This window comes from Phodopus roborovskii, unplaced genomic scaffold, assembly GCF_943737965.1.
Source record: "Phodopus roborovskii unplaced genomic scaffold, PHOROB, whole genome shotgun sequence".
Taxonomy (NCBI): domain Eukaryota; kingdom Metazoa; phylum Chordata; class Mammalia; order Rodentia; family Cricetidae; genus Phodopus; species Phodopus roborovskii.
The window spans coordinates 17,203,512-17,229,647 of NW_026126541.1; the positions used below are offsets into that span (position 1 = coordinate 17,203,512).

Genomic DNA, 26,136 nt, shown 5'->3' on the forward strand with positions numbered 1-26,136 from the left:
GGGTAATGGAGATTAAGTGTGGTACCAATTCCCCATAGGCTTTCCCTATGGAAATACATTTCCCTGTGTAAGAGAAGAAACCATTTCAGTTGTTCAAAATGTCATGTGAAAATAGAAATGCTTTATTATGTTACTAGCTGTGGTGTTAATTAGTGCCAAGAAATTTGATAATATAAAGCATGTTAAAAAGAGAAAAAAGAGTATTAAGAAAATGAAGCTTCTTCAGGAAAAGGGATAACCCTTAACACTCCAGGAAGAAGCTCACATTGGCATTCCTGTCGCCTCGTGTCACTTGCTTTGGAAGTCATTGGGGATGTACATTTACGTTTCCTGTGAGCTGAATTCTGTGTCTGTCCCAGGCTGTTGGGTCTTGGAATCCCCGCCCCAGCATCTCAGCCACTTTTCAGTGTGATGCAGTAGAGAGGCCTCCCACTCCACGCCCTGCTAGCTCACACTACGACCATCTCCCTTAGTTAGCCATTCCCACTTGTCGGCCCCCTGAAAGGGAAAAGAAGTGGATAGAATATTTACTGAAATATCCCGGAAGAACTTTTGGGTTGTTGGTAATCAACAACTCAAATCATTGTGGGAACTATTTTAGGCTGTATGTATATCCAGTTATCTAAACAAGGAGTTTCAAGTTTGTTTGTTTATTTGCTTCAGGAATTCTTGTTCTTCATCCTGTTTCTGTGAGGATAGATCAGATCTATCAACTTATCATTTACAGTCCTCTCTTTACTCCAAAACCAAACTCTCTATTGCGGTTTGAATGAGAAATGCCTCCCATATGTCCATGTATTTAACACCTGGTTCCCAGTTCGTGGCCCTGTCTGGGGAGCTCATAGAACCTTTCTGATGAGGAACTTTGTAGGAGGAAGTGTGTCTGGCACTGGGAACAGGCTTGGAAGGTTTATAGCTCCCCTGCCCGCCCTGTTTCCTGTTTCCTGTTGTAGCTACAGCCCCCACCCTGTCTCTACCTCTGCCTCCCCTTCTTTCTGTGCCCCGCCCTTCCCCTTCTCCTGTATGCAGATGCGGTGTGATCATCCATCTTCCTGGCCCTACTGCCATGCTCTCCGGCTCCCCACCACGATGGACCCTGTTCCAAGGGAACTGAGATCCAAAATAGATCCTTTTCTCCCCTTTTATCTCCGCTATGGAGTGATAATTAATACACCACCTCCAGATTTCACCTCGTGTCACTTGACCTTATTTATTCTGTCCCACCAGGGTGGAGGCTTTCCTGTCTGTCCCTGGAGGGTTCTGGATGCGTGCCTTGGTGCGTTTGTACATGTCTTCCTTTGTCTTCTTGCTGCCCTTCAGGTGCCTGGCCCTTGTCATCTTTCAAGCTTCAGCTTTCATGCCATCCCCGTAGAGAATTCTTCCCTTATGCTTCTACTTCCAAAGGTCTCCTCTTTATTCTTTTTCTTCCTCCCTTTTATATAACACTTAAAATAATACACAAAACCTTTTCATAATTTGGTTTTTTCATCTTTTTGAATTTTTTCCAATGAGAAGGCATTTATTCAATTCACAGACTACTTATTTCAGTTCATTGTTAATTAGACCACGATGACAATGCACCAGAGATTCTTCTTGGATTTTATATACCTACCATGTTTGATCTTCACAATGGCTAAGGGGCTGCTTTGACAGCTCATTTCTTACAACTGAGAGTAAGCTCTGGACCCAACACATTCCTTATGGTGGGTTTATCTCTCCATCATTTTATGCTTGGTATCACATGGTTCATTACTGACATACTGCTCATGTGTATTTATGTGATTTATAGGGAGGGCAATTAGGTGACAACAGGAAAAATTCTTTGCCTTTGTGGCTTCAGTAACATAACTTACAAATAAGGGTCAGAAAAAAACTTTCTCCTTTATTTAAATGTTCTTCCTGGCACAAGTAGTATAAATCAATCACAGTACTTTATATAGTGGAGAAATACATGTTAATAAATACATTTTTACTGACTACTAAAAACAGCCATATCTTTAAATAAACATCATATATTTGCAAAAATATTGTACCACAAACAGGAAAAGAGTTGTGTTTCTTCCTTTCTACTGCACATATTTCAAAACAGCAAGTAGTGCCTCAAGGGTAGTTTCTCTACTTTTCGTCCCTCCATGCTGAGGGTTTATTTCTGTCAAGGCTTATAAAATAATGGAAAAATCATAGCAAGAACTCTGAACATTAAAATCCAAAGTTCTGTTTCTCTAACCCAAAGATGAGGTGCTAAAGTGTTAATAAAATATGGTCTAGGTGTTTAGACTGTTTAATTATGATCTGTGACACTATTCAATGCTCTACTTTTATAAGATCAACTTTAAGCTTACACATAAATAAAAATATACAGTGTTTGTCTTTCTTTAATTGATTTATGTCACTCAACATGTTGCAATGTCAGGAATTCATTTTTCATTATGGCCACACAATTTTCTATCAGAAGCATGCTTTTTTAAAATGGACATGACGTAAAGGTGGTTTTAATTAATAAAAGACACAAAATATTAAGTTTTTTAGATAGACATTATCAATGCTAGGTGAGATTTAGGTTTTCGAAAGCAATAAAGTGCAATGAAAATCACAAATTTGTGGTTAAATACAAAACATTATTTTCCTCATTGTTTTTTTTTTAAAGACCAAGAACAGGCCAATGCAAATTTGTGAATCATATTGTGGCATTTATAACCTCTGTGGATGTAAAATAAATGTGACAAGAATGCCACAAGGATAAGGAAAAGTGGAAATGCACAGTTGTGGTGCACTCTTGCATGAATTAGTATGATATGGGCATTAAGAAAACTGACAGACACAAGTGAAAAGTTTATTCGTAAAGATTCACTTTTAAAATACTGGATAGAGTTACAGATTTAAAAAATCATAAAGAAATAATGACTAGATACTGGGAAATAGTGAATTAATTTTGAAAATCATGAAAAGAGGAAAATAATGACAAAGAAAATAAAAATACATGGGGAACTTCAAAATTAAACATAAAAATAGTAAGCCTAACCTAACCATAGCTAAATCATTAATTTCGTTTGGTATACTTGTTCTACATTGTATAATTATTGCAAGGATACTTAGATTGAATAACATAGAAGACACAAATACTTTGCCTATAGGAGACATATTTTAAGGTCTTTGAACATTTTGAGTTGATTTTGTACAAGGTGAGAGACACTAGATCTAGTTTGGTTGTTTTATATGTATAGGGATATTGAATGTTCCTAGCATCATTTGTTGAAGAGGCTATCTTTTCTCCAATGTACGTTTTTGATACATTTGCCAGAAGTGAGGTAGCTGTAGCTGTATGTGACGTTGCTCCCGGGTCCTCACTAGTGTGTGTCCGTTTTTAGGGCATGCTTACCCAGCAGCACTGGACTGTTTCCACTCCTCTCACCCTGTAGCATCATTTGAAATCAAGCATTGCGGTTTCTAACCAGGATTGTTTTGTCTATATAGGCTCTTCGGTGCTTCCGTCTAAAGTGTAGTTAGTACAGTTTTCTACTCATTGGAATTTTGATGTGACAGCACTCAATTTGTAGTTCCCTTTTGATAGTATTGCAATTTTCATATTGATTATATCAACCCATGAGCTTGAGAGAAACTCTGAAACTGCTAGGAGAAAACACTTCAAAACATAATCATAGGCAAGAATTTTCTGAAAGGACTCCAGTAGTCTGGGAAACTATTGCAAGGCCCGAAAAGGGAGCTTGCATAAAATGTAAAAGCTTCTGCACAGCAAAGGTAACAGTTAACAAAATGAAGAAATAGTGGTCAGAGTAGGATGTTGTCTTTGCTACATAAACATCTGACTGAGGATTGATATCGAGAATATATAAAGAACTAAAACTTTTAAACATCCAAAAAAGTATCGAAATGATTCTATCAATAAGTGGGCAAGTAAGATGAATAGTGTTTCTCAAGACAACGTGCGAGGAACCAAGAGACACACGAAAAAGTCCCACATGCTTAGCCACCAGTCATGCCAAGCAAAAACGCATTGGAATTTCAACTCACACTTGTTAGATGTCAAAGCATTTTCTAGACATATAGGTTGGATTAATCCAGCAGCATTTATAATCAGAAGTATTTTAGCAGCTGTAGCTCCTTCCTCAGCAATCAAACAATTCAAAGACATGATAACATACAGTATCTAGACTCTCTGTGTACTTACCATCTTTATATAGCTTTATTTGTTTGTTTATTAAAACTCTATTTCTTTTACTTACATTTTTTGCGACAGTTTCTCTGTGTACTTTTGCCTGTCCTGGATTTCACTATGTAGTCCAGGCTGACCTTGAAATCACAAAGATCTGCCAGCCTCTGCCTAACGAGTGCTGGGATTAAAGGTGTGTGCTACCACACCCAGATACCCTTTCTTTTTAAATACTTTATCATTTTTCTTTTCTCTCCCAAGCTACATATATTTTTAAACACTGTAAACCCTTTGGAGGTTTTTCTTCATCTCAGTCAATCTTTATTGTGTATCTCTACCTTTTTATGGCCACAAGTTTTTTATCTGCTAAACAGCATGGCTAAAATTAAAGTGGCAGCTACTGTGCCATTATTTGCTGCTTATGCTGAGTCAGGAAGCCTCTCTTAAAGGAACTACAAGTCTCTGCTTGTGTCTAGCAAACAGCCCACCTAAAAAAATGCTGCTACCAAGAAGCTATGCTTGCCTCTGTTCTTTTGTTTTTAGACTCCCTTTTTTAAGTTTTTGTCAGGTTTTACATGGAAATTCTTGTCAGTGACATTTGGTTTGTATTAATTATAAAATTGTTGGTGATGACTATTGGCTAGCTTATTGGCTAGCTCTGTCTTAATTGTTAACCCATTTCTATTAATCTAAGCATTTCCACATGCTCTTATCTTACTGGAGAAGGGTCCGGACCTGTTACTCCTTTGGTGGCTCACATGGCATCTCATTCTGCCTACCTTTCCTGAATTCTCCTCATCTCCTTACCTTGCCTATCTTCCTGACTCTATTGGCCACAGTATTTTATTCATCAACCAATAAGATAAACGTATATACAGAAGGACATCCCCCATCAATTTATTAAGGATTTTTCAGACATCACTATTGTTATTTTACCCATTCTGTGTTTACCCCCTTTCTCCCTAAGAGGTCCCTGTTTCCCATTTCTGCTACCCAATCGCTTGTACCCTGTTGTTCTCTTTTACCCTCCTCCATCTTTCTTCTGTATTTACCCCCCCCATCCCCTCCCCTTTCTGTTTCACTGAAAAGGCCACCCAAACCCTGTTACTCCCCTCTCTGGCAATGGACTCATTAACTTTCCTGGTTTCTGCAGTCACTACAGGATCACAGTAACTGAATATTTGGAGTTAGGGGCTGCCAATGGGGGAGAACATGTGACATATGTCTTTCTGAGTCTTGGTCACTTCACATAATATGATCTTTTCTAGTTCAGACCATTTACCTGCCAAGTTCATTATTTCATCTTTCTTTACAGCTGAATAGTATTCTATTTTATTCATATAAATATATGTGTGTGTGTGTGTGTGTGTGTGTGTGTGTGTGTGTATAAGCACATATAACAATAATATATGTTATGCCATAGTTTATAAGTACCACATTGTCATTATCCATTCATCAGTTGAAAGATATTCAAGTTGTTTCCATTTCTTAATTATTCTGAGTAGAGCAACAACAAACATGGCTGAACAAGTATATTTGGACTAGAATGTCAAGTCCGTTGGGCATATGCAAGGAATGGTGTAGCTGTGTCACATGGTAGTCTAATTTTTAGCTTTTGCGAATTCACTACGCTGATTTCCATAATGGCTGCACCAGTTTACAGTACCACAGAGTATATTCTGATGACAAAAATATTAGTAATACAACATCTATAAAATTTTAACTTTGGGTATTGACACATTTAAAAATAATCTATAGCTCAAAAACAAAACCACAAAGCAAAGTATAACAGTTATAAGTTATTAAGAAAATATATAGTATCAAAACAATATTCAGCAAGGTTATTATGAAAATATATGATACCAAAATAATATTCAGCAAGAGCAGGAACTTTGCAGAAGTCTGTGGCCTGCCCTGCTTCTAGTAAAAGGGCAGTGATTCTGTTTGTCATCTGAAGAAGCTAAAAGGGAACCAGCACCCCAAACCAAGTAAGGGAAGTATAACAGATTTTTAAAAGCCTCACATAGATTCCAGAAGTATAACAGATAAAACAAGCTTCACATAGATCCCCAAAACACAAGCCTAAAGCAAAACAACAGCAAAGACTATTTATGTCAGTTCAGTTATACAAAGCACTAGGATGGATTATGTAAACCAGAGCAATGACAGCCTCTGAGGATGTGGAGACTAGGCACATAGACTAATGGGAAAGGGCCAAGGCTCCATTATAGCAACAACCTGCATGGGTATAACATTTATCCAAATCCATCAAATGATATAATGAAATTTTTTTGCAACTCATTATATGTAAAATATACTTTTAAAAGGACTATTAGCATGAACTCTGGTTAATTGGACACCTGAGGACATGTTTAGGATAATGTTTACAAGCTATAATCTATTTTTAAAAGCATTAGGATGTAAAATAAATCAACTACTGAGTATAAGAATAGATAAACTGGTAGGAATATGGAAAAAGAATTACAGTAAAATGTTAACTGTAGCACTCAGGTGGTAGATATATATCTATCTACTATATATTTCTTTCCACATACTTTTAGATTTGAAAAATTTACATGCCTTTAATCCCAATACACTGGAGCAAAGGCAGGCAGATCTCTGTAAGTTTGAGGCCAGCCTGGTCTACAGAGTGAGTTCCAGGATAGCCAGCTACACAGAGAAAACCTCTTTCAAGCAAGCAAACAAACAAATAAATAATAAGAGAAAATGTTCTGACTCAAATATTGAAAGGAAATTTACATGTAAAAGTATCTTATTGATTATAAAGTAACATGGTGCCATGATAATATTCATGGAACTTATGAATGAAAAAAAATGTCTTTGTTGAAGAAAGTAAAACAAAGAATGAGTAGCTAGATCATACTTCAGTGGCCCCAGTGAATTAATGGTGTTAGGCCTTGGATGCATGGAATATAGGGGCTCTTTTTTCTTCATATTTACTTTTCTGTAATAATCTACTGTTTACTATAAGTATGTAATACAGTTTTGCTCATATTAAAGACACTATCAGTGCCCTCCATCATTCCTGCCCTACTTTCCCTACTCCAGACACAGTTTGAATAGCTTACCCACCTACATGCTTACTTTCCATGTTTCTTAATAACAGTCTGAATCATCTCTCTTGATTTTCCCAATTCTATTAATGGTTACTATGGAGACAATTTAGTTTTCATATACCTCTGAAATCACATGACCAAACACTAATTTTATCCCTCCTCCAGTATCTTATTTTTCAGTGACTAGATCAAAATTAATTGTTCACTTTGTTACTATATATATAATTTTTACATTAATTCAGTTTGCATGAGAGAAAGAGAGGTGTGTGTGTGATCTGTGCATACATATGTGTGCAGTTGTCTGTGGTGCATGGCATCTAGAGAAGGATGTCAAGAATCCTCTGTTACTCTCTGCCTTACTCCTACGGGATCTCTCTGTCTCTGTGTCTCTCTGTCTCTGTCTCTTTCTCTCTCTCCCTCCCTCCCTGGAATTCACACATTTTATGGGCTAGGCTAGCAGCCAGAAGCTGCCTGGATCCTCCTTTCTCTATACCTTACATTATTGGGATTACAGCCACATGAAAGGCCCTGCCCACCTGGATTGTTATGTAAGTGCTGTGATCCAAATGCAGGTTTCATATTTGCACAGAAAATGGTCTTGATCACTGAGCCTTTTCTTCAAACTCAGACTATGTAAATTTAATTCATAGTTCAGATATGAGGTATCCTATGATTGGTTTTGATCACAAGTTTTTGTTTCCCTTTGTGTTGATAAAGACCTTTTTTAAAAATTTTGTTCAACTTTCTGCTAATCTACCATATTCTACAGCAGGGTAAATTTCTGTAAAAGGTAGTTGTCTGTTTCACCTCCTCAGAGATGTGTTCCTAGAGCCATCTCTAGTATTCCATCTGGTCTTGGAATAGTGCTTCCTGAACACTGCTGCCCTGGGGTCACCCTTCACCGTCATCCTTGGAGTGCTTTTGATTTTTTTGTTAGATCCGTGTTCTTCTTAAAGGTTTATTCCCTCAACTTAGTATAGCAATTCTCCCCGGATCTTACTAGGGAAAGATATATGACAGCTAAACACGTTGAACCTTGTCTTGGAGTTTGATTTATGATTTAGGCACACATGGCTCTCCCTCAGAATTCACACGCATGCTTCCTCTCACTCTAACTTTCCTGGTAACTATTGAGAATTCTAATATATTAAAATTCTAATATGGTAAATTTTTTTCAATCCTTTCACTTAGCTCTTTTCCTCTTGACAATTTTGTCCCCAGGGGTTCTCTGTGTGATACTCCTTTTATTCTGTCCAGTTGGTATGTCTTAGGCAATCTAGTCTAGAATCCACAGCCTAGGTTTAAGAAGACTTCCTTAGACCCATTTTTCTTTGATGAAGATCCTCCTATTTGGATATAGTCATCCGGAACCTGGTACTAGTCGGGTATAAAGCCCTCAAGTTGTACTCTGATCTTTCCATGTTTTCTCCATTTTACTATTACTTCTGTTTTCTTGTAGATACCCTTCATCATCTACATTTTCTGTTATTATTTATATGTCTATAATGCTCATTCCAAAAGCTCTTCTCTAACTCAGAATGACCTCATCATAATTCCTTCCCATTTTTCTGGATATATCGTCTCCTATTTCCTCTACTACAAGGATATCAATTTTAGGTTCTGTTGAAATTTGTATTAATATTACTCCCAAACCATCATTTTTGTTACTCACTGCTTTGTGTCACTCCTCACCATGTTTCTGGCTGTACTGTCTCCTGTTTTCTGTCTTCTCTGTTGTTGTGGTTGATTTGTATTTTGAGACAGTTTTTCTCTGTGTAACAGTCCTGGCTGTCCTGGAACTTGCTCTGTAGACCAGGCTGCCTTCACATTTGAAGATATCTGCCTGCCTCTGCCTCCCGAGTGCTAGGCCACAGCCAGGCTGTCTGTTTTGTTATTGTTTTGTTTTTCCTAACATTCTGTTTTCTCTACTTTGTGCTTTTTTCCTTTTCCCATACTTGGTCTTATGTTCCCTTCATTAGTGTGGCTTTCTCTGTTTCCTTCCCCTTTTTTGTTTATTTATCTTAGTATCTGACTTTAGAATTAAAGCTCCCTTTCCCAAATGTCTGATTATTTTGAATTTCTGGTTTTCTTCATAAGAAATTTCTGGAATGGGCATTGAGTCTCAGCCAGTAAAAATCTGTACAGAAAGGTCTGGCTAGAACATCAGAATCTTAAACATTCATGCCTATTGGCTTTTTTGGTTGCTGTTTCAGAGAATTCTTTACTCACCTAACTTTCTTTCTTTTTTTTTTTCCTTTCTCTATTTTCTATTTAATTGGAAACAAGCATTTTTTACATGTCAATCCCAGTTCTCTCTCCCTCCTATCCTCTCCTGCCCCCCCCCCCCACCAACTCCCTGTCCTGTGCCCCTGTCTGCTCCCTAGGGAGGGTGAGGCCTTCCATTGGGGATCTTCAAAGTCTGTCACATCATTTGGGGCAGGTCCCAGACCCTCCTCTGTGTGTCTAGGCTGAGAGAGTATCCCTCTATGTGGAATGGGCTCCCAAAGTCCATTTGTATACTAGGGATAAGTACTGATCCACTACCAGAGGCCCCATAGGCTGTCTATCCAGGCCTCCTAACTGACACCCGCATTTAGGGGGTCTGGGTGGGTCCTATGCTGGTTTCTTCCCAACTATCAGTCTGGGGTCCATGAGCTCCCCATTGTGCAGGTCAGCTGTTTCTGTGACTTTCTCCAGACTGGTCTTGACCCATTTATTCATCATCCCTCCTTCTCTGCACCTGGATTCCAGGAGTCCGGGCTCAGTGTTCAGCTGTGGGTGTCTGCTTCTGCTTCCATCAGCTACTGGATGAAGGCTCTAGGAAAAGTCACATACATTTTTATATATATCTTTTGAGCCAATTTCCTACTACTCTAACTTCTGTCCCTGTACATCTAGGAGCATTTGGAACACTGAATGAACAGTCTTAACATAAAGACACAAAGTCTTGTGAAGTTAAAATGTTATATTATATAGCATATCCTGCCTGGAAACGCTGAGTATTTCTTTTTCTTTTTCTTTTTTTAAGCTTATTGAAAGTCTTTATTAGCCAGACAGTGTCTACACCAGGTGTCCTGATCCCAGTGTAGCACTGGGTCTTTCTCAGAGTGAGTTTTATTTTTTTTTTTTTTTAATTTTTATTTTACATATCGATCCCAGTTCCCTATCCCTCCCTTCCTTCCTCCCTTCCTTTGTCCCTCCCTCCCTCTTTCCTTCTCTCCCCACTCACATGCACTCTGACCTCCCTCCCTTCCCATCCCCCCCACTCTACATGCTAACCAGGATAATGCTAACCAGGAGGGGTCATCTAAATCTGTCAAGGCATTTGAAGTAGGGACTAGGACCTCTCCCTGTCTCTAGGTTAAGGGAATATCCCTCCATGGGGGATGTGTCCATAAGATCCTTTGGTGTACCAGGAATACATCCTGGTTCCACTGTCTGAGGTCCCTTAGACTGCTCAGGCCTTCTAGCTGAGACCCACGTTCAGGGGGTCTGAGTCAGTCCCATGCTGGATTCCCAGCTATCAGTCTGGGGGCCCATTAGCTCCTCTTTGTTCAGGTCAGCTGTCTCTATGTGTTTCTGCAACCTGGTCTTGTCCTCTCTATCTGCATCTGGATTCTAGTTCAGCTCAGTATTTTGTTGTGGGTGTTTGCTTCTGTTTCCAACAGGTACTAGATGAGGGTTCCATGATGGTGGAGAGGTTAGTCATTGATCTCACTATCAGGGAAGGGCATTTATAGTAGCCTTTCCACGGTTGCTCAAATAGTTAGTTGAAGTCAGCCTTGTAGGTCTCTGGACATTTCTTTAGGTTCAGTTTTCTCTTCAATCCTATAATGGCTACCTTTTTATGTTCTCTCTCTCTGTCTGTCTATCTGTCTGTCTCTCTTCCTCTCTCTTCCTCTCTCTTTTCTGTGTTCTGTTCCTCCCCTGACTCAATCTTCCTAGTCCCACATTCTTTCCTCTCCCCCCTTCTCTTTCTCCTAGTTCCCTCTCCCCTCACTGCCCCCCCACTTCCCCTGTGCTCTGGGGGACTTGTCCCTTCCCCCTTCTGTGAGGGACCTTATATGAATCTCTTAGAATCCACCTTGTATCCTAGTTTCTCTGGTGGTGTGAATTATAGGCTGGTGATCCTTTACTCTAGGTCTAAAATCCATATATGAGCGAGTACATGTCATTTTTTCACTTTCCTGTTCATGCTAAGAGATTCAAGAAGGAGTTTTAGAAAAATCCTACTGTCTGCATTTCCTGCCTCTAGGATTACTTTTAATATGACAGGATAACATTTTAAATTAAAAAATTATAAACTAAGCCAAATTCAGGAGATTCTAATGCTTAAGATCTACCATAGACAATTGCCATATTCTCTTCCTCCTCTTCCCTCATCTTCTTTTTCTTCTTTGGCTATATGGTTCAGACAGCAATTGTTTTAAATATAATTAATTAAAATATTATTACATCATTTCTCTCATTCCTTGACCTCCCTCCAACACCCCTCCATGTTCCCTCACTCCCTCTGTAATTGACAACATCTTTTATTATTATTGATATACACGTATATGGATATGCATAAATAAATACAATTATTTAGAATTCAGTTATTAGAATGGGTTATAGCCCATGGTCCAGGTAATCCAGCAATGGCTGGCTAGGAACAGAAAGTCCAAGAATCTAGTAGCTGCTCAGATAATGAGGCTGGATGTCTCAGATGGCCTTTAGCATGTGCTGGAATTCCCAAGAAGGTAGGCTGTATTTATGCCAGTGAAGGAATGGACTTGCTAGCAAGGTGAGAGCAAGCAGGCATAGAGAAAAAGCTTCCTTCTTCTGTGTCCCTGTAGAAGCTGCCAGCAGAAGGTGTGGCCCAGAGTAGTTCTAGATTAAAGGTATGTCTTCCTGCCTCAAAGATCCAGATTAGAAATAGATCTTCCCATTTCAAATTAAGCGGAAATCCCTCACAGGTGTTCCCTCTGTTTTTGTATTTTAGTTGATTTCAGACGTAGACAAAGCTGACAACCAAGAATAGCTATTGTACCCAGCAAATAAGATATCTTCAGACTCCATGTGATTCTGATGAACTTGAAAGCTTGGAGACTACTGTGACATAAGAAAGCAGTCTGGATCTGGTTTCTAAGAATATATCTGTCCCCACGTTTGGTTTTATTTTTATTTTTTTCTTTTTGCCACAAAACTTTATACAGAGGCTTCTGTTCTATGGGATGAAATATCTAGAAATCCTGCCACATTTGGTTTTATTTTTATTTTTTTCTTTTTGCCACAAAACTTTATACAGAGGCTTCTGTTCTATGGGATGAAATATCTAGAAATCCTGTCAAGCACATTGGCCTTCAGAACATTCCTGCTGTTATTTTTCAGGACCATAGCTTGATGTTATTTCATTTTTAGTGAATTTATCCCATGTAACAGTGGACCTTTCCTGTCTTTGGCTTTAGCCTGTCTCAATATACTTTACTCTTGACTCCTGCTATGTCAATGGAACAGAACAGGGTGGGCACACTATAGCTAGAGGCCTAAAGGGATTAATCTTAAAAGACCAATTTTTAAATTTGGGGTTTTGGATACACTTAAAAACATAATACATGAACATTTAAAAATTTCATTGCCAGAACAACCATGAATTTGTCCACTGTATAAATAAATGTGCATAAAATAGCTCTGAGAATTACATCAATTCATGAGCATCTCTGCAGGCAATGGGTCATTAGAATGACTTGCTAAACAAAGATGCTGCATAAAAGGAAAAGTTAAAGAGAATGATCATGTAGAAAACCAATTTCAGAGCCAAAATGCTGACAAAACAAAGAGCTTATTTAGGGTGAAAAAAAGTTAAAAAATATTTAAGGAAGCAACTCACAGAGATGTTAAAACATCTATAAATATTCTTTTGGGACCTATAGGATTGTGCATCATGGTTTGGTAGAAAGAGCAAGGGCTCTGAAGTAAAATAGACCTGATATAATCCCTCAGAACTTTAGTAGATTGAGGAGAAAAGTAAATCCTTCCAAGCTAAGTATCATCATCTATAAATTGAGGTTCGTACTTGCCTCAACAGTCACTGTGAGGGTTAAATGCAATACAGAATGGCACTTGGCCTACTGGACACTTTATATTGAACCCTCATCAAATGTGAGTTCCCTGCTCTCTGATCCCTTAAAGCTCGGTATTTATGAAATTATCTCACCATAGAATATAGATATATTTATTGTACATTCTATTTCTGACCATTCTACTAGCACTCTGTGGATGTTTCAAAACTTATTCTTGTAACTTTCTCAGCCTCAGGAGGTTAGGAAGTGATTTTATAGAGTAATCTTATACTTTCATTAATTCACAAAAACTATTTTATTCTTGAGTACCTACCATGTACAGGTACTATGGTAAATGCTATATAGAGAAAATGAAGGAAAAAGAAACAAAATTCTTTGCTGTGGAAAGCTTAGAAGTCTTCTGGTAGGCGGGAGATTACCATTCCAGTGATCACTTCTGCAAAGTATCCTTTCTCTTCTGTAATGGAGCATAGAGGGCAGGCATTATTAGTCAACTTAGTTAGAACCAGAATAAAAAGACAATTCTTCTGTGCACCAGAGAGGGGTGGAGCTTTACTCAGAAAGACACCTGTGGATGACTTTAAAGGGGGAGAATAGCAGATGAAGAACAGTTAAGAGCATGCAGAGTGGAAGAGAAAGTGAGGGGAAGAAGGAGAAGAATAGGAGGGAAGGAGACCACAGTATTTAGAGACTGGTCTTTTAGAAACTGAGATGTGAGCTAAGACAGAAAATAGAAGTAAGGGAATTAGCTAAGAAAACCTCCAGGGAGCTGAGTTCCTGGCAGAGAGACCACCTAGACTAAAGTCTGTGAGACAGAACTGGGTCTCAGTAGTTCTTACTCTCCAGGATTGTAATGATGACAACTGAGAGGGTGATGAAAACATTTATCACACATGGTACTTGCAATTGCAAGTGTTTAATGAGCTTGGTTTATAACTACTGGCATTACAGAAGTCACATTTCTAAATATTAATTAAGTTGCAGGCTCTCTAAATATGATTCATATAGCACATTCATGAAAGGATAATTTTTTAAAGTTGCTGTTTCCTTCAAAATATAATTATTTATAGTGAAAAATGTATTTATTGAGCAGGGGTGTGGCACAATAAATAGTGATGTGCTTTAATGTGCAAGGCCTGAGTCCAATCTCAAACACCACAAAAGTAAATAAATTTAAAAAAATGGGCTTTAGCAAAGTAATGTCTAATGAAATCCAAGTAAAGCCTTGGATGATGATGACGTTGATGACGATGATAATGATACATGTGTGTATATATGTATAGTTTTACAAATATAGACTTTCTGAATCATTTATCTTGTCAAGAGCCATGAAAAATGGTCAAGCTATGTAGTATTAAGAATGTTTATGAAGCTGAATAGAGGATGTGACTAATATTCCACATCTTCAGTTACTTTTTCTCAAGTTCTCACAGGATTTCACATAAAAGGCTTCTGATTTCGTTCACTTTCTATTGTTTCAATAACCACTGACAAAAATCAACTTGGGAAGTAATGAGTTTATTTGACTTAAATTTTTCAATCACAGTCAGTCAAGGAAGGAATTCAAGCAAGGCAAAAACATGAGGTCAGGAACTGAAGCAGAGATCATAGAGGAATGCTGCTTATGGGCTTGGCCCATGATTTGCTCAGTTTGCTTTCTTAAATCACACAGGACCACTTGTTAAGGGCTTGGGTACAAGCAATCTGATGGCAGCTTTTTCTCTAATGACATGACCTCTTCCCACAAATGTGTCAAGATGACAAATAGCCAACACAATTGATCACTTGTCAGCTTAACATACCAATACATAACTATTAAGCCATAGCCTTTCCTTTCTCATTTATCCCCAAGATGTGTTAATATTACAGTATAATTCTAAAAGTCCCACAGTTTTTAGAAAATTCAAATATTTTTTTTAAATTCACTCTCTTTAAAATACCCAGCCTCATAACAATGGGTTCTTGTAAAGTAAAATAAGTAAGTAAGTAAGTAAACAAATACTTTGACACTTCAAAAGGGAAGAGCTAGGGCACAGTTACTATCTGAAGAAAGCAATACCAAACTTCAACAGTGTTAAATTTCATAGCTCTATATTCTTGTTTTAAAAAATTATTTATTTTTTATTTTACATGTCGATCCTAGTTCCCTTTACCTGTCTCCCTCCCTCTTACCCTTTCTGCCCCCTCACATACCCCCTGACCACCCTCCCTTCCCATCCCCGCACAAGAAGGGAGAAGGGACAAGTCCTCCAGAGCACATGGGAAGTGGAGGGGGGAGCAGTGAATGGAGAGAGGAGTAGGAGAAAGAGAAGGGGAGGAGAGGAAAGGACGTGCAACTAGGAAGATTGAGTCAGGGTAGGAAAAGAAGACAGAGAGAGAGAGACAGAGAGAGACACAGAGAGAGAACATAACAATGGGAACCACTATTGGTTTGAAGAAAACTAAACCTAAAGAAAGGTCTAGAGACCTACAAGACTGCTGCAAACTAACAATTTGAGCAACCGTGGAAAGGGTACCATAAATGCCTTTCCTGGATAGTGAGATCAACAACTAACTTACCACCATCATGGAGCCCTCATCTAGTACCTGTTGGAAACAGAAGCAAACACCCATAACTAAACACTGAGTCGAACTAGAATCCAGATGCAGAGGGAGAGGACAAGACCAGGTTGCAGAAACACATAGAGACAGCTGACCTGAACAAGGAAGAGCTAACGGACCCCCAGAATGATAGCTCGAAATCCAGCATGGGACTGACTCAGGCCCCCCGAATATGGGTCTCGGCCAGAAGGACTGAAAAGTCTATGGGATCTCAGGCAGTGGAACCAAGATGTATTCCTGGTGCACAAAAGGGCCTTGGGGACATATCCCCCATGGAGGGACACTGTCTTAACCTAGAGACAGGAGAGAAGTCCTAGTGCCTACTTCAAATGACTTGAAAGATCTATATGACCCCACCTGGATGGCATTGCCCTACATAGCTTTATATTCTTAACCTGGACTCTGCCATTTAAAGCACACATAGCTCATCTCATAGGCTGTGTCCAGCTCTGCTCACTGCTATTGCTGTCTTTGGCAGTCTTCCCAAGATCCAGGAATCCCCAGTCTTCCGGGGCCACCACAGGCTGCATCTTCACTAATGGCATTCCAGCCTCCATTCAGGGACTCTAGCTCTGCTGCAAGGTGCCAAACCTCCTTGACCACTTCAATCCTGGATTTTCCACTGCTACTAACCCTGCACCTTCACCAGTGGCATCATCTAACTTCTAATGGTGCCACACCTCAATTGCTCTCACTGAACCCTACAATCCTGCAGCTGTCATGACACCAAAACCACTACCACCTGGAAGATTCTTGTACATTACCAAGCTCAGCTGTCAGCATGAGATGCAGCCTTAGCCTCCTCTGGACCACAACTGTTTGTGCTATCTCTGGGGGAATTCTCCCTCGGATTGTACCTCAATGATGCTGGTCTGTTCTTAATGACAGCTAATCTCTCAGTCCCAGCTAACCAGTATCATATGTCCCAGTACAGGAAAAAGTTTCATCTCAATGTTTTAGTCTCTTGATAACTGCAGATGATTCTGAATCCTCAACCCCAGAAACTGCAGATCCTTAATACACATTACCACAGGAATGACTCTGATAGAATTTTTAAGGGACTCTAAAGTTTTCCTCTGAAACTTCATAAGCCAGGCCTCTGCCATACACGGTTCTCATTATTTTTCATGTCCCCACAGAAGCTCAGTAAGCTCTAAGTACTCAATGGCTTTTCTAAGCCAAAGTTCCAAACTTCTTCTACAATTCTCCCCCAAACAACACAGTCAGGTCTGTCCCAGAAACACCCCACTCCTGGTACAAATCCTCGGAAATGGAAATGCATCCAAAATTGGTATTTTATGTAATATACTGTTGACAGTGAGGTAACAACTGCACTAACTAGAGGCTTTCCGTGCATCAGCATTGTTGTGGCTTCTTATAAATGTGAACCTGGAAAGCCCCTACTGCCTTGTGTAAAAGGGGCCTCCACACCAGCAGCATTAATATCACCTGCAAGTTGTAGAAAAGGGAAACCCCCAGTTCCCACTCCAGTCCTTGTACATGACAGTGCGCATTTTAATAATACACTCAGATTTTCATGCATGCACATGAGTCCCAGGAGCACTGCCCTAACGAAATAAAGCTCATTAATAAGTTCATATAGATAACTAAGCATCAAAAAGGATGTGCATCTTGTCTGAGGAATCCCAGAGAGAAGATGATGGCCCAGGATTTAACTATCTTTTTCTACAGAGCAGAGCCTGTGTTCATTCCATTGTGCAATTCCCTCACTAGTTATTTTGAAGAGACATACTTCTTAACCTATTTTCTAGGAAAAAAGTACCCACTCCACTTCCATGTGAAATCTTCACTTTGAAAGCATTTGCCCAGACAGAGAGGCCAAGTTTAAGCACCTGGTATCCAAGAGTAACACTGGAAGGTTGTGGCTGAGTTTATGTGTGACTGGGGGTGAGGCAATCACGTGCTTTCCTGGCTTCTGAAGAAACTTACCTCTCTGTTATATATGAGAACCTAAGTATAACTTTTGGCAGGGTTCTCCCACGGGCTTGTTCTGATGAGCAAAAGACAAGAGCAACTGGGATAGGCAGACCTTGGCCTGAGGAGATGAGTGACCTGGCGTACAAAACAGAAAATGTCTTTTTTTATGAGCTAGGAGGTATTTTTATGGTTAGCCTTGAGTGAATAGTCTCTGATGTTGGGAAAACAGACTGGGAACAGCTGGACTGCACTTTGGATCAGTTGCCACAGCAACTTGATACATTTGTCTCTGGTGTCATTTGAGCCCCTTAAGAGCTGTATTACCTCAGCAGGGCTGTTTGACTTAGGGGCTTTCTGAGCAGTAAGCATGTCTGATTGTATTTCTCAGATTACATGCAATGTTAATTATATTCATTTGGAAGTTTGGAGTTTAGGATTACAGAACATGGCTACCTCACAGGTGACTGGAACTCAGGATCCTATCAAACCATCATTATAACTGTCAAAACTCTGATTTCTAAGAGTGAACCATACCTAGTGTTAACAGGGAAAACCATGCAGATTTCAAAGTCATCTCAAAGATGTCAAGTTTAGTAGAATATTCCACTTTCTCACCTCAGGTAAATTTTGTGAAAAAATTCTATTGTAATTTAATCCAAATGTAAGTTTATGTTAGTTGTTGCATGTTCAAATTAAGCAAGAGGCACTCCATTTGGGTTTTCAAAATAAAACTGAGCACACTTGTGGGATATCAAAAGAAGTTTGATTTTTCCCTCTTAAGCTTGCAAATGATTGATTGATGTGTTGATAAGAGCCCAGCTACTGTCCGTAGATAAAGAGCCGAGTATATTCTGAGTCACTTACTCTGACAGACATTTGTTCTCCTTTGGCAGAGTGTCTCCTTCCCTCTCTTTGATGAGAAATGGTCAAGCAGCCTTGTCCCAACTTGCAAGCTGATGGCAGCTGTAGCCATAAGTCTTGACACACTGGCATCACTGTCTGTGTCCACCATTACTCCACCCTTGTCTCTAAAACCTGTGCCTCTTTTCTTGAGAACAACAGCTCCAAAGAGTTCAGCAAAAAAGAGCAAAATGTAATGTCATTAGAATTTATGTTGGATGGTTTTGAGAACTGCAGAAGATAATTTCATTATTGTCTAGAATTACATGGCTGTTTCTGGGCAGACAGTTTCCTGAACATCGCCAATACGGCAGCGTAATTGTGGCATCCTGCTGGCATCTTGGTGTGTACATGGATGCTGCTTCCTGTCTTTCCCCCTTTGTTTCTCCCTTCCCACTTCATTTCAAATAAAAGGAAACAAAGAACAACCAAGAACAAACACTTCTGGGAAAGTTCCTTCTCAGACGTCAAGGAATTCAAATTTTGTGTAATTTTTAAAATTCACTTACACTGTGTGTAATTAGTATAGTTTTTCCAGTGCATGTTCAACTTTCACATGAGATGCTTTAATGTGAATCACATGAACAATGTGGCCAAGCATTGTAAGTGCTTTTAGCATTTGCATTTCTCATTCTTTGTGGGCAATTTTGTAAATCTGGGGTTAGCCTAATGGGCTTGGAAGGGGGCAAGGAGGAGGCAATGGGGTTTGGAAAACACCCCTCCTTTGGAAAATGAGGCATGAACTTAGTGACAGAGTAATAATCTCATTTCCTAACAAGCTAGGGTCTGTTGTAAAGGATAGAGACTTTCTTCCAGGCAAGGAACACACAGAAACATTACCACCACCAGCACTTTCAATATCAAGGAAACCAACTTATTCAGCCTAAGAAAAAAATGGGCTACGAACTCAAACATCACAAGAAACCCATCAGATCATAAGCAGTTTCCCAGATCTGTAGCCCCGTATCACAGTAGCCAAGACCTCAGTGATTCCCTGTGGAAGGCTGTGTTGAGGACCAAGGTGGAGCATCCTTCCTCTTGCCCTCATACCGAGCATTGCTACTCCCCAGACTAAGAACTCTTACAAATGCCTTTTAAAGAGAGCGTGTAAAGGCTCCATAATATTATAAACCAGTGTGTTTTTATATAAGAGAGACAAGAAAGACATGTGAATGTTGGGACAAAGAAGAGTCTTACTTAGTCCCTTCTTCATCATTTTGGTCAATGTTTTGTACATGATTAATGCAAAAATAAATAAATAAACACCATTGGAAGAATTGGAGATGACATACAGAAAAATAAAACCTGCCGGCAAACCAACTTCCTTTTAATGAAACTGTTTTTTGCTTGAGTTTGGGTGACAAGGGAAAGAGACAGTGTATAATAGCATGATCTATCTGGATTTTATGAATTTTCTACTCAAAGATTCATGGAATGTTACAGGATGGCATAGTTTCCTTCCCAGCACTTCTGGAAATATCTTTGGACAAGCATTTTTTAGTCCAGTTATACTAAGGATTTAATTAATGGAAAAAAAACACAAAAACTTATGTATTAAATGTTTACTGAACAGATTGTAAAGAGCCACTGAATTCTGTCACAGCACATTTTAAGGACTCTACTAATATATTATTAGTTGCTTTCTGATCACTTGTGTCTGTATTTAGCTTTGGCTTTCCAAGAAAATTTACACTGTGTGTTTAGCTGATAGGAAACAAGGTAGTACATGTTAAGGGTTAAATCACCTATATGTCTAAAGACCAACTGTTTTTCACCCATGAAATGGCAGCTTCATAGGCTTCAACCTAACACCTAACACCAACAATGATATTAAAGGTTGCTAATAAAATAGCTTTCCTGATCACAACATAAAATGCATGTGAATTGTTGAAGAACACTCAGGACAGACATTTTAAGGTCTACCAAATATCACACCTTACTGTAGGTTTTATGATATATAGTCTTCATTATGTTCATATGCAGTCTTAAGTATGTTTCCTCCAGTCCTAATCTCTCTAGAACTTTTACCATGAAAGCGTGTTGGGGTTTGTCAAAAGTTTTTACTGCATATGTTAAAATGACTTTGTGATTTTTATCATGAAGTCTATTTATATGATTTATTCTATTTACTGACTTACATATATTTAATCAGCTCTGAATTTCTGTGATCAAATCACCTTGATCTTGATATATGCCTGTATTCTGTTGACCAGTATTTCATTGAGTATTTTTACATCTGTGTTCATCAGGTATATTGGTCTGTAGTTTGGTTTCCTTGTTGTGTCTTTCTACTATGACTAATATAAGAAGTACTGATTTAGTTCTTTGAAAGTCTGATAGAAATCTGATGTGAGTCCATCTAGGCCTGGGCCTTTTTTAAGTCAGAAGGCTTTTTTTATCAGTTTGATCCTCTTTGTTATAGATCTGTTTAGGTAGTTGGTCTCTTCTTGGCTTAATTTTGGTAGTTTGAATGAAGCAAGAAATTCATCCATTTCTTTTAGATTTTCCAAACTATTCTAGTACAGTTTTTTTTTAAGTATTCCCTTATAATATTCTGAATTTCCTTGGTATCTATTGTAATAGTTCTCCTGTTAGTTTCTGGTTCTGTTAATTTGGATTATCTCTTTCTTTCTTTGGTAGTTGGGCCAAGAGTCTGTAAAATTTATTTTCTCCAAGAACCAGCTCTTAGATTTGATGTTTTATCTTGATCACACTGGCTGCGCTTTAAACTACTAGTGACCCAGAATTCCCCCTAGAAAGACTGTCTCTGTTGCTTCCATTAAAGGAAGCTTTAACTAAATCTCTATCATATTGAAGAGATATGGAGAGAGAGGGCAGCCTTGTCTTGTTCCTGATTTTAGAGGAATCGCATTAACCTTCTCTCCATTCAGTTTGATGTTGGCTGCTGGTTTACTGTATATTGCTCATATTATATTTAGGTATGTTCCTGTTATCCCTGATCTCTCCAAGACCTTTATCATGAAAGCGTGTTGAATTTTGTCAAAGGCTTTTTCAGCATCTAGGGAGATGATCATATGGTTTTTCTTTTTCAGTTTGTTTATATGATGGATAACGTTGACAGATTTCCATATGTTATACCATCCCTGCAACCCAGGAAGAAGCCTACTTGGTCATGGTGGGTGATTTATCTGATGTATTCTTGGATTCTGTTTGCCAATATTTTATTGAGTATTTTTGCATCGATGTTCATCAGGGATATTGGTCTGTAGTTTTCTTTCTTAGTTGTGTCTTTGTGTGACTTGGGTACCAAGGTGATTGTGGACTCATAAAAAGAGTTTGGTAAAGAACCTTCTGTTTCTATTGTGTGGAACAATGTGAGGAGTATCAGTATTAGCTCTTCCTTGAATTTTTGGTAGAATTCTGAGCTGAAGCCATCTGGCCCTGGGCTTCTTTTGGTTGGAAGGCTTCCGATGACTGTTTCTATTTTGTTGGGGCTTATAGGTCTATTTAAGTTGTTTGTCTGTTCTTGATTTAATTTTGGTAAGTGATAGTTATCCAGAAATTTGTCCATTTTGTTCCTTTGAATTTTCAAATTTTGTGGAGTACAGGTTTTCAAAGTATGACCTGAAAATTGTCTGGATTTCCTCTTTGTCTGTTGTTATGTTTCTGATTTTGTTAATTTGCATGCTGTCTCTCTGCTTTTTCATTAGTTTGAATAAAGGTTTGTCTATCTTGTTTATTTTCTCGAAAAACCAACTATGTGTTGCATTGATTTTTTTTTTTTTGTATTGTTTCCCTGGTTTCTATTTTATTGATTTCAGCCCTCAAATTGATTATTTCCTGGCATCTACTCCTCCAGGGTGAGTTTGCTTCTTTTTGTTATAAGGCTTTCAGTTGTGCTGTTAATTCTCTAATATGACTAACCTCTGTTTTCTTCATATGGGCCCTTAGTGCAATGAACTTCCCTCGTAGCACTACTTTCAAGGTGTTCTGTAAGTTTGGGTATGTTGTGTCCTCATTCTCGTTGAGTTTTAGTAAGTCCTTAATTTCTTTCTTTATTTCTTCTTTGACCCAAGCATGGTGCAATTGCGCATTGTTCAGTTTCCATGAGTTTGTAGGGTTTCTGCGATTTGTGTTATTGTTGAATTCCAATTTTAAAGCATGGTGGTCTGATAAGATACAGGGGGCTATTCCATTTTTTTTTTTTTTTTTTTTTTTTGTATTTGTTGAGGTTTGTTATGCCACCTAGTATGTGGCTGATTTTAGATAAGGTTCCATGTGGAGCAGAGAAGAAGGTATATTCTTTTGTGTTTTGATGGAATGTTCTATAGATATCTGTTAAACCCAATTGAGACATAACCTCTATAAGTCCTTTTGTTTCTTTGTTAAGTTTCTCACTGGTGGTCCTGTCTAGTGTTGAGAGTGGCATGTTGAAGTCTCCCACTAGAAGTGTGTGAGGTTTTATGTGAGCTTTGAGTTTTAGTAGCATTTCTTTGGGTGCCTTTGTATTTGGGGCATAGATGTTCAGAATTGAGACTTTGTGTTGGATTTCTTCTGTGATGAATATGAAATGACCATCTTCATCTCTTTTGGTTAATTAGGATAGCCACACCTGCTTGCTTCTTGGGTCCATTTGATTGGAAGATCTTTTCCCAGCCCTTTACCCTGAGGTAATGTCTGTCTTTGAAGCTTAGATGTGTTTCTTGTATGCAGCAAAAGGATGGATTCTTTCTTTGTATCCATTCTGTTAGCCTGTGTCTTTTTATAGGCGAGTTAAGACCATTAGTGTTGAGGCAGAGTAAGGACCATTATGGATTGTTAATGCTTGTTTGTTTTAGATTTGTTGTTGGCAGTGGTATTGTGAATATATTTGTCCTGCTTTACCCTTGGGTTCTGGTGAAGTGGGATTATCTGTTGCCTAAGTCTTTGTGAGCATAGTTAACTCCCTTGGGTTGGAGTTTGAAACAGAAATTTTGAAGGACTGTCTTACCTTGTTTTAGCAAAGTTCAGCAGTCACTTTCCTTTATGCCCTGCATGTCCAGTTTGAAAGAGTTGTACTGTCAGCACTTGAGGCAAGAGCAGTTTCTTGCCCAAATGACTAGCTTTGCCACATTGAATGCAATCTCCATGTAGAGTTTCTTCAATGCCCACCATTCTCTCTGAAGTAAAATGGTGCTGCCAGGAGCAAATGTGTCTCACTCTCAATAAAAAGCCCTTTGTTAACAAAATAATTTAAATGTCATAATCTGTAGGCCTTTGAAGTGTTTGAAGCCCATCTATCTAAAATATATCTCTGTATGATCTTGAAAACATACCTAATATAATTATAGGTTTGATAGTTATAGATGACTAACAACTAATCTTTGTTTCTTAATTATTCTAAATGTTTTGTAACAAAAGCTTTCAAGGGCTAGAACTTTACCTTACATTTTTAAATGAACTACATCAGCACAATGCCTTAAACAAGAGTAGAACATATATACAGTATAACAAAAATAGCCTTAAATTTTACCAAAGTGAAATATTTGAGACTAATAATAGTTGTCTCTTCTATCCTATATTCCCATATTCCCCCATAAACAATGATAAACATCCATAACCCACTGAACAACTAAAACCACCCACCTCAACTCTTGGGACTGTAGGCTTTGTATTCTCTAGACTGCTTCCTGTTATCTGGGGGTGATGACATCTTCATGGAACCTGAGAAAATTGAGATAATTGTCAAGCTAGCTATATAATTTGTTGTCCAGTCTCTGTGTAATGGGAAACCACAAGGCTTATCTTAAGTCCTGGCTGGGGTGGTCTGAGGCTGGGCCATCTCAGCCAGCAGCCTTGAAGATGTTCTGGATTCAGAACTCTGAGGAAACTATAACAGAGGCATTCTGAGAGGCTGGATCACCTGGGCCATTGATTTTCATTGGTGTCTCTCCAGTCCCCTTGCTCTGAAAACACAAACTTTAAAAGGTAACATGCATATCTGCATTAACACAAACATGGACTGTGCATTGTGCACCAGCCAGCCAAAGATGATGCTTTGTTTTATGTTTGAGCAGGAAAAATATATGCCACCTGTCTTGTAGTTTTTCTAGGTTTATTTCTTTATATATGTAGTCAGGATTTTCAGGGGATCTCCCCCAATCAAATCTAACTTCTATTAATCTGGAAGGAATCCACAGCCTGTGGAAACAAAAGCATAATATCTTCCCTAACACAGTACATTTTCTGACTTTTATTTTAAAGTTAAAGCATCCCTAAAGAATCTAGGCTGAGCCAGGCAGTGCTGGTACATGTCTTTAATCCTAGCACTCAAAAGGCAGAAGCAGATGGATCTTTGTGAGGTAGAGGCCAGACTGATCTTCAAAGCTACACAGAGAAACCCTATCTTGAAAAATAAAAATTAAAAAAAAAAAGAATCAAGGCTGGCATAATTTAGAAGTGCCTTTTATAATTCAATGTCTCTCAGCAGCTGTTGTTAGCTCATCAGCATTCAAAGAATTCAAAATCAACAAAACACCATACAGGATCCAGACTCCCTGTGTATTTCCCATCTTCACATGCCTTATCCTTTTTATATGACTTTACTCTTTCTTTAAATACCTTTTGTACTATTTATCTTTTTCTATGACTGTCTATGCCCATTTTCTTTTCTTTCTAAAAATCTATGCACACTTTTAAAGATACTGAAACTGAAACCTGTTTGGAGGTTTCACCCTCCTGATCCTGCTTTACTAAGTGCCCCCAGCTTCACACTTTGGCTCTGATGCCTGCTAAGCAGGTGCCAGCTAGGCTCCACAAGGTGCTCTAATGGCTGGCTACACCCCTGTCTCCAGTCCATGAAAGCCAAGCCTAAGCCTCCAGTCTGCAGCTGTCTTTGACTGGGAACTGTATTTAACCACCCCAGCTCTAGGAAGCTGGTGCCCTCAGAGTGCCAGCTGTATTATTATTGTTGTTGTTGTTGTTGTTGTTGTTGTTGTTGTTATCTTGCTGTTTCTACTGAGCTTACTGGCCTTTTTGTCAGGCCCTATGTGTAACAGGATTTCTTTTGGGCCGTCAACCAGCTCCCAAATCATGACAAAGAGACTTAATATTAGTTATGAATGCTCGGCCTTATTTTCTGCTGTTTCTTGCTAACTCTCACAATTTAAATTAACCCGTTTCTCTTCGTCTACATTTTGCCTCTGGCTTTTTTTCCTTTTTCATTTCTGTGTGTTCTACTTTTCTGCTTTTTGTGTCTGTTTTCCTGGCTGCTGCCTGGCTTCTGGCCCCAGACATGTCCCTCTCTTCCTTCCTCATTCTCTTTTCTCCTTCTTTTGTTCTCTCCTATTTATTCTCTCTGCCAGCCAGCCCTGCCCATCCCTCTACTGCTTAGCTATTGACTTTTCAGTTTTTTAATTATAGTTTAATGAAACTATAATTAATGAAA

The 26,136-nt window shown here is 38.7% G+C and overlaps 1 protein-coding gene across 1 annotated transcript in view; it reads left to right on the forward strand.

Moving 5' to 3' along the window:
• Hpse2 (heparanase 2 (inactive)) overlaps window positions 1–26,136 on the forward strand; it is a 566,168-nt gene that overhangs the window by 375,228 nt on the left and 164,804 nt on the right. The gene's annotated exons all lie outside the window — the stretch shown is intronic.